Consider the following 13,644-nt stretch of genomic DNA (forward strand, 5'->3'; position numbering starts at 1 on the left):
TTGTGCCACCTTCATTCTTGAAACATGTTCTATTCACATGTATCTTTCCCTCTTGGAAATGGGAACAGAACAGTTCTTCCCCTTTCTGGAATGTAAATCTCCATTCATCTTTGAATTTTCTCTTTCACAGCTCACACATGGTCTATCAACAGAACTTTAAATTCAAAACATCCCCAGAATTGATTACTTCTTACTGTCTCCACCATCTTCATCCTGGCACCCTGGTATCTCTGTTGAAGTATTGAAACAGGTCTTTTCCTGCTTCTACTTCTGGTCCCACAGTCTGTTCTTCACCCTTGCATTCCATATGCCACCCTTCACTTGCAAAAGCACTGCTTTTAATACAAAGTCCGATTATTCACTTCCCTGATTAAAAACTTCAAATGGCTTTTCATCTTAGTTAGTGTAAAAGCCAAAGTTGTTATGATAGCCTGAAACACCCACAAGATCGATCTCTGACCTACCCACTTTCCTTAGCTTCCACCCTGTTACTCAGGGCATTGACACTTGCTTTTCACTCTGCACGGAATGTCCTCTTTTTCATCAGCCACTGAGTCACTCACAGTCCTTAGGTCTCTGCTGGCATGTGCTTAGCAGCAAGGCTTTCCTGGACAGCACCACTCTTTCCTGCTCCCTGACCCATACTCTTGGGTACTTGGCTTTCTTGTAGTTTGTCACCTACAGAAGGTATTTACATCTTTATAAATTCATTCTTTCTCGCCACAATGGAATATAAAAAATAGAATATATAAACTCCATGACAGTAGGAGTATTTACTTGTTTTGTTCAATTGCACATCCATAGAACCTTAAAGAATTCCTTACATGCATTAAGTGCTCTATAAATATTGGCTTAGTAAATTTAAGCTATATAAAGTATTACTTGCAGTTGTTTTCATTTATTTGACTAATGGTGATTCTATATAGCTGCTACTGATTTTTAAATATAATGATCTATTTGTATTCTTTTCTAATTGGTATCTTAATTATTTCTTATAAATCTAAAGAACATTTCCTTCAAATTTTTCACATTTTTTTTTATTGTCTACATTCTTTTTCTACACATGTGTTAAATTTTTTCGTCATTGTATCTGTGAGTCCTCTCCTTTGTAATTTATTGTATCGTATCATCTATTGGAAAATTAGTAGTTCTCTGAAGATATAATAATTTTTCCATTTTTGATTAATTTACCTTTCTTCCTTTTAAATGTAATACTTTATATGCTCTGCAATTTATTTTTATATATGGTAAGAAAAGGTGTGGGAGACTTAAAAATATTATTTCCTCACCTCCTTGAATAATGATCTTAACACTGTTTATTAAATGTATCTCCCTTTCTCCATTGTTTGGAGTTAACTACATTCTTATTTATAACTGAATCTGTAATGTTTGCTGTCCCCATTAATCTAAGTTTTTATATTTCCACTTGTATAATACTTTTACTTCTTTTTCAGATTTTTTTCTGAAATTTTAAATTTATAAATTTTAGAATGTCAGAATTGTTTTCAAATTATATTTTAATTGAGGTTTGTTGTTGTTGTTGTAAGACAGAGTCTCTCTCTGCCACCAAGGCTATAGTGTAGTGGCGTGATCTCGGCTCACTGAAACCTCCACCACCCTGGTTCAAGCGATTCTCCTGCCTCAGCCACCTGAGTAGTTGAGACTACAGGGATGTGGCACCACACCCAGCTAATTTTTGTATTTTTAGTAGAGATGAGCTTCACCTTCTTGACCAGGCTGGTCTCAAACTCCTGGCCTCAAGTGATCCACCTGCCTCAGCTTCCCAAAGTGCTGGGATTACAGGAGTGAGCCATCATAGCTGGCCTAATTGAGATTATTTTTAATCTGCATGATTTGACTTGGTAGCCACTAGTCATAGGGGTAGCTAATGCAAACTGGAATGTGTTGTAAATGTAAATTATATACCTATTATCAAACGGTACAAAAATAAGAATGTGAAATATCTTATTAATAACTTTTGCATTGATTATATGTCAAAATGACAATATTACAGTTATTGTAGGTTAAATATATTAAACTTAATCCTATCTGTTTCTTTTTACTTTTTCTGATGTGACTGGTAAAAGCTTTGAAATTACAATGTAGTTGGCATTTTATTTCTATGGGACAGTGCTATATTAACTAGTTTAAATTACTTTGGGATCGATTTACATGTTTGTTATCCCTATCAAAGAATATAGTATTTAAGCCTTTTTGCATAAGTACGAATAAAGATTTCTTGTGCTTAACTTTATCATCATCACACAAATATATATACACACACACACACACACACACACACACACACACAAACACTCAAGACTTTAGCTTTAGGCACCTTGAGTATGGCATGTGATTTCAGTACAGTAAGGGATACAAAAGACTTGAAGAAGACGATGAACCAGGCTTGGGACATGTAGAGAGTGAAGCATATGGACAATATCCAGGAGGGAATACCTAGCTGATGGCTTCATATATAAGTGTAAAGCTCAGGAGAAAAATAGGAGCTGAAAATCCAATGTGAGTATCATTAACCCATTGTTTGGCATCAAGCATTTATAGGGTCTTGTTTCAACTGTTTACTGATTAAGATATTTGCTAATTTGCTAATAAGGCTTTATAATTTCCAGGAGTATTTGGATTGCCATGTGATAACCTTTTGACAAAAAAAAAAAGAAAGAAAGAAAGAAAGAAAGAAAGAAAGAAAGAAAGAAAGAAAGAAAGAAAGAAAGAAAGAAAGAAAGAAAGAAAACCCTTAGAGACTTAAAATTGAGAATCCATGTAGGTGAGAAGATGGGCAATAAACTAGGAACTATTTTTTTTTTCTTCGAGACAGAGTTTCGCTCTGTCACTCAGGCTGGAGTGCAATGGCATGATCTCGGCTCACTGCAACCTCCGTCTCCCAGGTTCAAGTGATTCTCCTTCCTCAGCCTCCCAAGTAGCTGGGACTACAGGTGCATGCCATCATGCCCAGTTAATTCTTGTAGTTTTAGTAGAGACAGGGTTTCCTTATGTTGGCCAGGCTGGTCTCAAACTCCTGACCTCAGGCTATCTTCCCACCTCGGCCTCCCAAAGTTCTGCAATTACAGGCATGGGCCACCATGCCTGGCCAAACTGGGAACTATTTTAAGACTAACCTTCTCCTAGAAGTATGCCTGAGGAAAGTGCTCTAGAAACCCCTTCACACAATGAGTCAAGAAAGGAGGGGTTGAAGGGTGAGCACATAGCTAAGGCAAGAGAAGGAAAACTCAGCCAAGAACAGCCAGACATTCTGCTGAACTATTTGTATTTATTGATGGGAGCACCTTAGGGATGGAGTGGGATGGATGAGAGAGTCAGGATACAGACAGTATATAAGATAGGTAGAGCCAGCTCTGACATGGATAAAAATAGAGGAGACAGTTGGGAATAGTAGATTGCAGAGTAGACTATTACTAAATAAAGAATGAAGAGGTGCCCAAAGCTCTTGGGCTGCTGGAGGGAGTGACCTTCCAGGAAAGGTGAGCCTCCCTCCCTATGGCCAGTGCGTGAGCTTGCTCTGCCGCAACACCAGGAAAGGTTGAATCTAAGATTGTGTTTGGGAAATTCTGGTCTCTCTTTTGGGACTTTTCAGCCAAAGTCCATTTCTTCTGGCTTTATAGGAGTTGCTGACTATGTCTGACATCATGGATGCAGTTCCATTGCAGCCTAAGCATTAATATGCGGAGTGCATTTTAACTCTTGGCAATGGCCTTCTTGCTAAATTCCTTAACTGGTGGATATCAGTTGGAAGTCTCTGGAGATCACTTGGAATCTCAATGACTCTCATGCAAACAACCACCAATTCTCCAAGAGATGCTCACACAAGTAACCAGGGACATGCTAAAAGAGTGCTCAGATGCATGTCTTCATTCCAAGACCCTGCCCAGCCCCTCTGACAATACCTGGCTGGATCTGATTGCTTTCTGGATGATTTTGTTTGATAAATGTGAACTAACAATGTTAAAAGACTAAGAGAAGATTCTGATAAAACAGTTAGGAGAATTGGTAACCAGTTTTTAGAAATTTTTTCCATTTTTTTTATTTAAGACTGTGTTATCCTTACTCCTTCACCCTTTGGCTCTGTATCTGATGAAGGTGAGAGACAGGAAGTTGATTGTCAACAACTGGGGCAAATTGAGCTATAAACAGGAGCTCTGATTTTCGCAGTTATTTTAATCATGGATAGTTTTTCTTTTATGGAACTTTCATATGGGATAATTTTGTGAATCAAAAATCTGTATATAGAAACTACTTAGTAGAATATATAGACATAAATGTAGAAAGATAAATAGATACTACTCCTTTTCAGTCTTCAGAGTGACTTTTGCTAAGAGGTATTGGGTAATCCGAGAGACTGTACGGGAGTCACATTTTGGTGTCTAGAGAGTTCCAGGTTCTTCTGGCTGGTTACCAACTGCCCACTCCCTTGAATTCGCAATGTCTCATTCCACAGCAGAAGCTGCTTTCTATTCCTCAGTGAAACTAATGGGAAATAATTGTATCTGAACAAAATTGTCCTTCCTTAAGACCAGTCCTAGGGGATTATATTTGTCTGTATGACATTCAAAGAAAGAAATACAATTCCGGCTCCAAAAATCATTGAAAAGTGATGGTAGGCCTCTACTGAACAGTCCTTGAAGACATCCAAGGAGGCTGGGATGCAGCAGGGTTCACACAATATATTACAAATTAAGTTTCCTAAAAACCTCTATTAGACAGCTTTCCTTTCCCACAAATGTTCTGTGATTATATAAATCTCTACAAACCCCCAAACCTAGTCCCCAGTTTGTCTCTTTAAATGATTTTCTTTATGTAAAACAATCTTTTCCCTCCCTAAAAGGGTACAATAACATGTACGTATGATTGTAGTTACTTACATATTTAATATGTTTGTTTTTGTCATGTAGAGATTGAACTTTTCTTTCTTATTAGAAACAAAAGTTAGAGTCATAAAAACACAAATTCGCCTTTGTAATAAAGATTTCTTTCAAAAGCTATAACTATACGCCTAACCTAACCGGTTATTCTCTCTTTAGACCTGAGGGCTGGCATCTCCTTGGCAAAGAAAGGAGCAGGAAGGAAAGAAGGATGCCAGGAATTGTCCTGAGACTGCAGAGAAAATGCATACCTTTCTTTTCTTCCTTCCTTTCTTCCTTTCTTCCCTTTCTGCCTGCTTGCTTTCTTTCTCTTTCCTTCCTTCCTTCCTTCCTTCCTTCCTTCCTTCCTTCCTTCCTTCCTTCCTTCCTTCCTTCCTTCTTTCTTTCTTTCTTTCTTTCTTTCTTTCTTTCTTTCTTTCTTTCTTTCTTTCTTTCTTTCTTTCTTTCTTTCTTTCCTTCTTTCTTTCTTTTCTTACAGGGTCTCACTGTGTCACCCAGGTTGGAGTGCAGTGGCGACATTATGGTTCACTGTAGCCTCCACTTCCCAGGTTCAAATGATCCTCCCACCTCAGCCTGTGAAGTAGCTGGGACTACAGGCTCGCACCACTATGCCTGGTTAATTAAAAAAAAAAAAATTTTTTTTTTTTTTTTTTTTTTTGTAGAGATGATGTCTCAGTATATTGCCTATACTGGTCTCGAATTCCTGGGCTCAAGTGATCCTGTTGGCTTGCCTCCCAAAGTGCTGGAGTTAACGGCATGAGTCACCACACTCAGCCATGCATGCCTTTTTCTCATAGAACAGTGGAAACCTTATGGGCCACGACATCTGAAGACCTGGCTTTGGGCCCCAGCAGTCGGCTTCCTGCTGGGCGAACCTTAGGTAGGTCACCTACTCACATGGTGCCTCAGTCTCCCCATCAGTAACTGTGGAGGGATGGTATAGCTGTCCTCATTAAACCTTAGCTGCCACCATACAAGTGAACCAGGAGGTTTTGTTGTGGTATTTAGTCTGTCACTGAGCAAGGCAAGTCATTGTTCCCTTCTCAGCCTCCATCTTGCCTTTCATTTAATGGGGCTGTCATGGGTGCACAGGAGATAACAGATACAAAGCAAAATTATGAGCAAGATCCAAACATAAGAGGCTATCACAACCTCACGATTCAAGAAAAAGAGTTATGGCCCTCCTTCTTTTGTGTGAAATTCTCGGGAAGGCTTTTGGTATAGGGGACTATATTTGTCTGCTAGGGCTGCCATAACAAATACCACAGACTAAGTGGCTTAAACAAACAGAAATGTATGTCCTTACATTGGTGATGGCTAGAAGTTCAAGATTAAAGTGTTTGCAGTGTTGGTTTCATTCTGAGAACTCTCTCCTTGCCTTGTCTTCTCCCTTGTCTTCATGTGACCTTCCCTCTGATCCTGTCTTTGTTCTTATAAAGACTCCAGTCTTATTGGATTGTGGCCCACCCATATAACCTCATTTGACCTTAATTACCCTTTTAAAGGCCCTGTCTCTAAATGCGGTCACCTTCTGAGGTGCTAGAGGTTAGGACTTGACATATGGATTTTGAGGGGGTGTGACTCCACCCATTAAGAGAGTTGTTACCTTACTTTTTGAGACAGTAATTTTGCTTTCAAGATTTTGTTATATGACTGACTTTTTTTTTTTTTTTTTTTTTTTGAAACAGAGTCTTGCTCTATTACCCAGCTGGAGTGCAGTGGCGTGACCTTGGCTCACTGCAAACTCAGCCTCCCGGGTTCACGGCATTCTCCTGCCTCAGCCTCCCGAGTAGCTGGGACTACAGGTGCCTGCCACCATGCCCGGCCAAATTTTTTTTTTTTTTTTTGTATTTTTAGGAGAGACAGGGTTTCACCATGTTAGACAGGATGGTCTCAATCTCCTGACCTCATGATCCACCCTCCTTGGCCTCCTGAAGTGCTGGGATTACAGGCGTGAGCCACTGTGCCCGACCATGACTGACTTGTTGTAACTGCCTTCAGTTGCTTTGTGAACAGTTAAATTAATATTCTAGTTTCTTCTCCATTTGTCCATTAGCAATTTGAAGAAACATTGAAATTCTGAATTTTGTACCTTTGGTCTTTCAGTTGGTTAAATTTCAAGCAGGAATGATATTGTCCTTGAGACTTTATTCATCAATCTCCTTTGAGATTTGCTTATTGTTTTCTTGACAAGTCACAAAGAAGTGAACATTACCAGCCATTCATCTTAGTTGATAACTACCTTCCAAAAAAGGAAAGAGCATTTCCATTATATACAGTTTCCTTTAAAGTAGTAATTCATTGTTAATTGTAATTGCCTAAACCATTTTCTGGCGACCAACTAAACCTTGCACTTTTCTGTACTTTTGTAGATCAAAGATAAAGAAATGGAAACTATAATTTTCAGTAGTATCAGAAAAAATTGTATAAATTAATGAAGTAAACAGGATAATTTCTTAGGAAATGTATTTAATGTGTATTTCTAATTGGAATTTGTATTTCTAATATATATGTGTATACATATATACACACATATATATCTCCAATTAGATGTATATATAAAATATATATCTCCAATTAGGTGTATATATAAAATATATATATCCAAATAGAAATAATTCCTAAGTATATCTCTAATTGGATATGTGTATATATATCATATATAATATATATTAGAGATACACATCAATTACATTCTGTCTTTGCCACCCTAACAAATCTAAGCATATATATATATATATATACAGATACACAAAATTAATTTTCTCAGATCTCATCACCTATGATACAAATGGAGTCATTTTAATAAATATCATTCAAACTCTGTTAGCTTTTAAAAGCTTGCCCTGATCAAAATAAGCTTAGCTTCCTCAGTAGGTATTTAGGGAGACCTGAGCATAGTTGGGGGTTGAGCTGAAAGAGAGGTATATTCTCATCTTAAACTGAAAATCAACCCTTTTTTCTGAAGACCAAAATCTCCTTACTGAGTCAAGTGCCTTGTATCTGAATCCTTTGGTAAGATTGGAGTCTCTCTCGGAAGTGTCTTCAGCCCTCTTGCAAAAAGATTTTAGCTGGCCCAGGCAGGCAAGTTCCCCAGACACATTCACATGTTCTTGAACCCTGGCTACAGGTCAAGTGAGGACTCTTGCCACATACAAAATCCTTTATACTAAGAACTTTTTACAAAGTTCCCATTGTATTATCTCTTTCAAATATCAAAGTAGCAATGTTTGCTAAGTATAATTGCTCTAAATTTGGGGATGAGAAAACTGAACTGCAATGAGGTTAAGTAACTTGTCAAGGTTATACCTCTAGTAAGTAGCAGTCCTAAGATCAGAACCCAAAATTTTAGAATCAGATCCAGAGATTTGATTCTAAACCCTAAATCCCATTATATATATATATATATATATATATAAAATACATAAATAAATATATATATATAATGATAGATAGTTTGAATGATAGATATAAAAGCTAGTAGAGTTTGAATGATATCTATTAAGATAAATCCATTTGCATCATAGGTGGTGAGATCTGGGAAAGTTAGTTGTGTATATATATATATATATGTATGTTTACTTTCTATATTTGTTAGCTTGGTAAAGGCAGAATTTACTTAATGTGTATTTCTAATATATATTATATATATATTATACACACATATCCAATTAGAGATACACATAGCAACTATTTCTAATTGGAAATACATATGTATGTGTGTGTGTATATATATATACATACACACATCTAATTGGATGTACATATACCATATATATATGTGTATATATACACACACACACACACACACACAGAGTTGGAATATAGGGTTAGGTGACACCCTTCTCTCTGTTATCTGATTTCATTGGCCAACTTTATAATGGCTGAGGAACTACCTGTGAGAAGAACCAGAACATGGTCTATGATTGGAATTCAAATATATTTATATGCCTAATTAATTAGAAGAGTGGAAAATGACAGAAAGCAAATTATAAGAAGGAATTGTGGGCCCCTTGAAAGAATTTATTCAAAGTGAGGAGACTCAGAGAAGGGTCTGCATCTGGAACCAGTGTAGGGCTGGAACCGGAACCCACCCTGATACCAGACAAACTGGAAGTTTCCTAATACCATAGGGAGGAAGATTTGTATTTAAATATAGTGGGCTCTTGCAGCTTGGGTCACCCACAAGTTTGCTGATCCAGAGGAGGAAGGGGCTTCCTTCTAATTTCACAAAGGAGAAGGTTTCTGAGTAGATCACCTAAGCGGCAGTTTGCAGTGAGCAGCAGCACACAACAGAATAGTTATGAGGATGCTGCAAGGGAATAACTGGCATCTGCTGAAGTAGAACTTCACAAGCCCTGGTCTAGGGTACACTAGGGAGATGATGGGTCCAGATCCATCCAGAAGCAGGCAGAGACAGTCCCTGGGGACGCTCAGAGGAAAGAGAGAGGGAGAGGGACCCTCAGAATTTGTCAAAGTGGTGAGTGTCATTGAGCTAAAGGAGAGTCTAAATAATACAGTGATCTCATTTGAGTCCACAGATTAATGAGGTCAGGAGAAGTTTGGAAGACACTTAATAAGTGAGTGTTATTAAGTGAGTGACCTGAGAAGCACAGATCAAACAAACATCTATGGATGTTGTTATATTTCTGGATTTAGGAATAACGGTTTATTGTTTGTGTCTGGTTAGTGATTCTGAGGGTGAGGTTAGAAATACACATGGCTTGCTAAATACCAATTTTGTTTATTCCAGTTCTTACCATAACTGACAGACTATAACTGCACGTATGAATTCCTTCTTTGTTTACTTTTTCCCATGGCCAAGCGGGGTCTGGAGGCCTGGTCTAATAATACAAAAATGCTCTTCCTCCAGATGTGTAGTAAGGTCAGAAATACATATTGGTGCAATTTTATTTTCAGAAAAAGCCCGTCTATAAATCTAGAGTGTCTATTTGTAAGCATTTCAGATGGCATTTGAGATGTCTTGATGTCTATTAAAGGTTTAGGTATTGAGGACTTTAAGACTTTTCTTCCCTTAGTTAATGTTAACTGAGACTCAAAAGACCCTTGGACCCAGAGCTCCAAAGTCTACATTTGTGTGAGATTGTTGTCTTCCAGACTGTACACTCCACTGCAGAGATTTTCCTTGTACTACTCTGAGCTCTAGACCCAGAGAGTTTGAGCATTTCTTTGAGGAAAAAAAAAAAAAAAAGAATCTCTTCTTCCTGTTTCTGCCATTATGGACAGATACCTGACACTGGCAGCAACAGGCTTCCAAGAGGAATTATTTTCACTGAAGTTGGTGCTATGAATTATTTCTGTTTTCTTTCTTTATTATCTGAGGGAGAAATAAAAGTTGTACTCCAGGTATTTTGTGCTCTGTGAATCTTTCTTCCCAATGTAAAACCTAATTGTTTGGCTTCTAACTGAACCCACTTCCCTTGAAGAAAGGGGAAATTCAAGTTCCGAGCTAAATAAACTTCCTCTCCATCCCATTTAATTACAGAAATGAAGAATGAATGACCTGGAAAAAAAAGTATAATGTATATATACAGCTTTTTTTGAATTCGGAAAAGGATTTTATTTAATTTTCAAAACACCGTAAGTTAAGAAAATCCTTTATTAAAAATTCTGATGATTTGCTTTTGCAGCCAAAGTTGTGGGAAGGAAAAAAGATTACAGACTTAAATTTTTAAAAAGCAAAATGTTGCCATTTATGAGAACAATATTTCAGGAGGGAAGCCGTAGAATGCTCACCAGTCAAGAGTTAGGGACCACTTAACCCTGTTTCTTAATATTGCAGAATTACAGTCTGCCTTTAACCCCCAGCATTCTCAGGTCCAATCCTTCCTCTGACAATCAATATTGTTGCAGAAATTGCTTTATGGGAATTACTTTATGATTTATAGGAAAGGGTGAGCCTTGTGCTCACAAGTAAATAAACTTTTTTGTTTTACAAGTAAATAAGTTTTTGTTTTGTTTTGCTTTGTTTTTCTGAGACGGAGTCTTGCTTTGTCGCACGAAGGCTGGAGTGCAGTGGCAGCCATCTCAGCTCACTGCAACCTCCGCCTCCCAGGTTCAAGTGATTCTCCTGCCTCAGCCTCCTGAGTACCTGGGATTACAGGTGCCTGCTGCCACACCCTGCTAATTTTTGTATTTTTAGCAGAGACAGGGTTTCACAGTGTTGACCAGGCTGGTCTCGAACTCCTAACCTCAGGTAATCTGCCCACCTCGGCCTCCCAAAGTGCTGGGATAACAGGCGTGAGTCACCGCGCCTGGCAGCATATAAGCTTTTAAAGTAAAAAATAATAATATGCATTTGAAAATATGGTGAGTAGCAAGTGTTGGTTTAAAAGAACAAAGATGACTATGACACTGAAGCTCTGTATTGAAGTTCTGATGGTTTTACAAAAGTGTAAAAGTTTAGGCTGGGGACGGTGGCTAGAGCCTGTAATCCCAGCATTTTGGGAGGTCCAAGTGGGAGGATTGTTTGAGCCTAGGAGTTTGAGACTAGCCTGGGCAACATGTGAAGCCTCATCTCCACAAAAATATAGAAAAATTAGCCAGTTTGGTGGGAACACCTCTAGGCTCAGCTACTCTGGAGGCTGAGGTGGGAGGATCACCTGAGCCCAAAAGTCAAGAGACTGCAGTGACATTAATTGAGCTCATTAAGCTCAATTAAATGAGCTTAATTGATCGCACCACTGCACTCCAGCCTGGGCAACAGAGTGAGGCAGTCTCACAAATAAATAAATAAATAAATAAATAATTTAGGGATATTTTTGTTGATGAAAGTTTGTTAGGAAATATAACGTAAGTTCTGGTTTGGAAGGGAATGTGCCACCCAACAAGCGCTGAGTCTTTGTTGAGTATCACACATAGAGGATCATTACTGACTCATACAATACCCTCAATGATCCTGTGAAGTAGACCTATCGTCATCCTGCTTTAAAAAGGTAAAAACTGAATCACAAAGGGATTAAACAACGTGTTTAAGGTTACAGAACTTTGAAGATGGGAGAAAAGATTTAGACAGGACTCCAAAGCACTGCAGTAAACCACCTTGAAACAGCTGTAACATAAAGTTGGAAAAAGCTCCTGTCTTTTACTATATTCTTAAAATTTGTACAAAGCTTTCACCAGCAAATGGATTGAATTCCACCTATTAGTAGCAGAACTGTCTCAAAATTGGAAAAATTTAAGTAATTAAGCTGTATATTTGATGAAGAGGATAATTACTATTTATATATTTATATATTATATTTTATATATAACTATTTACAGCTAACCTTAGAAAAATTCTTAATTGTATCAAATGTGCTATTGTAGTCTATATCAAAAATCAAATATTAATTTATTCCAAGTATTTAAATTTATCATTCAATTCACACACACATGCACAGACACACACACACATAATTTACTCAAATTTTCAAACAAAAATTATGGAATAATGTCTAAGGGTTTGGAAGCTAATTAATGCTAAATATGTACAAAATAATGTCTGTTATAATAACAATGGAGCCCCTGCTTTAAAATACGAAATGAGACCAATCTCAGAATGGTGAAAATTCACTGGACTGAGAGACCAATATTTTTGTGGTTCGGAGAAATCGTCTAGTGAGAGCAAGCAGCCCATGATTCATCATTTCTTTTTCTCACATTTTTGCATCTATTTACATAAATAAATTTAAGAATTGTATCTACTTACTTTTTTCCTAAAATACATTTTAAAATGGCAACATATAATTTTAGAATTAGAATGGTACTAACTTGATTAACAGAGGGATTTTTAAAAGTAAAGAAACCAGTAATCTTAATGAGTCAGATACCAGTCAAAGAAAATACAACTGGTTCCTAACACCTTATAAAGAGAGATTCCATGGAGCCACTGTTTCAAAACACGTTCATGCTTGTGAAGAAACAGGACATAAAACACGGCTCCATGAATCAGGAAATTAATGGTTATACTTTAAGTGTGTCAGATCTTTAAAGAAAAGCAGGACTTGTTTTTGTAAAGTAATAGTTAATAATAATGACTAATTGATGCACCAAAGACTAATTTTGAGGGTGAAAAAGGATAGCATAGCAAAGAGAAAAAAAAAAATCACATGGTGGTTTGCTAATCACCTTGCAGTAAATACTCTTAGCTAAATTAGTAAATGTTCGTAGTTAAATTAACAGAAAAGATTAGAAAAGAAGGAATATTTAACTAAATATTCTTAGTTAAATTCCGTAAATATTCTTAGTTAAATCAACAGAAAACATTAGAAAAGAAGAAATATTTAAATGAAAGAGGTAAACCAAATAGTTGGGGAATTGGTGGTACAGAGAACAGGACTAACAAAATAATCAGAATATTCGGTGTATGATGAGAGGAGAAAATGAGATTAAAGCATTGAAAACTGAAAAAAACAAATGTTTTATGGTTTGGAGGTACATTTTTAAAATTCTTTAAACACTAAGGTCTAATTCTTTTTCTTAGTACAGTCATAATAAACTAAAAAGAACTTTCATTGCATAAGAACTCACAATGAACTCACACGAATAAAACTAATCTGTTTATTTAAAACCATAAAAGGAATCATTTAAATTTCAAATTGTAATAGTGCATGAATCCAAGAAGATTATGGGTCTGGTAAATTGAGTTCAGGTAGGAGATACAAATTTGGCTCTCGTAACTAACCCCAAGATCACCACAGCTTGGACACACACAACTTCAGTTTCCTTAATAAAGGTCAATTAG

Source organism: Theropithecus gelada, chromosome 8 (genome assembly GCF_003255815.1).
Source record: "Theropithecus gelada isolate Dixy chromosome 8, Tgel_1.0, whole genome shotgun sequence".
Classification (NCBI taxonomy): Eukaryota; Metazoa; Chordata; class Mammalia; order Primates; family Cercopithecidae; genus Theropithecus; species Theropithecus gelada.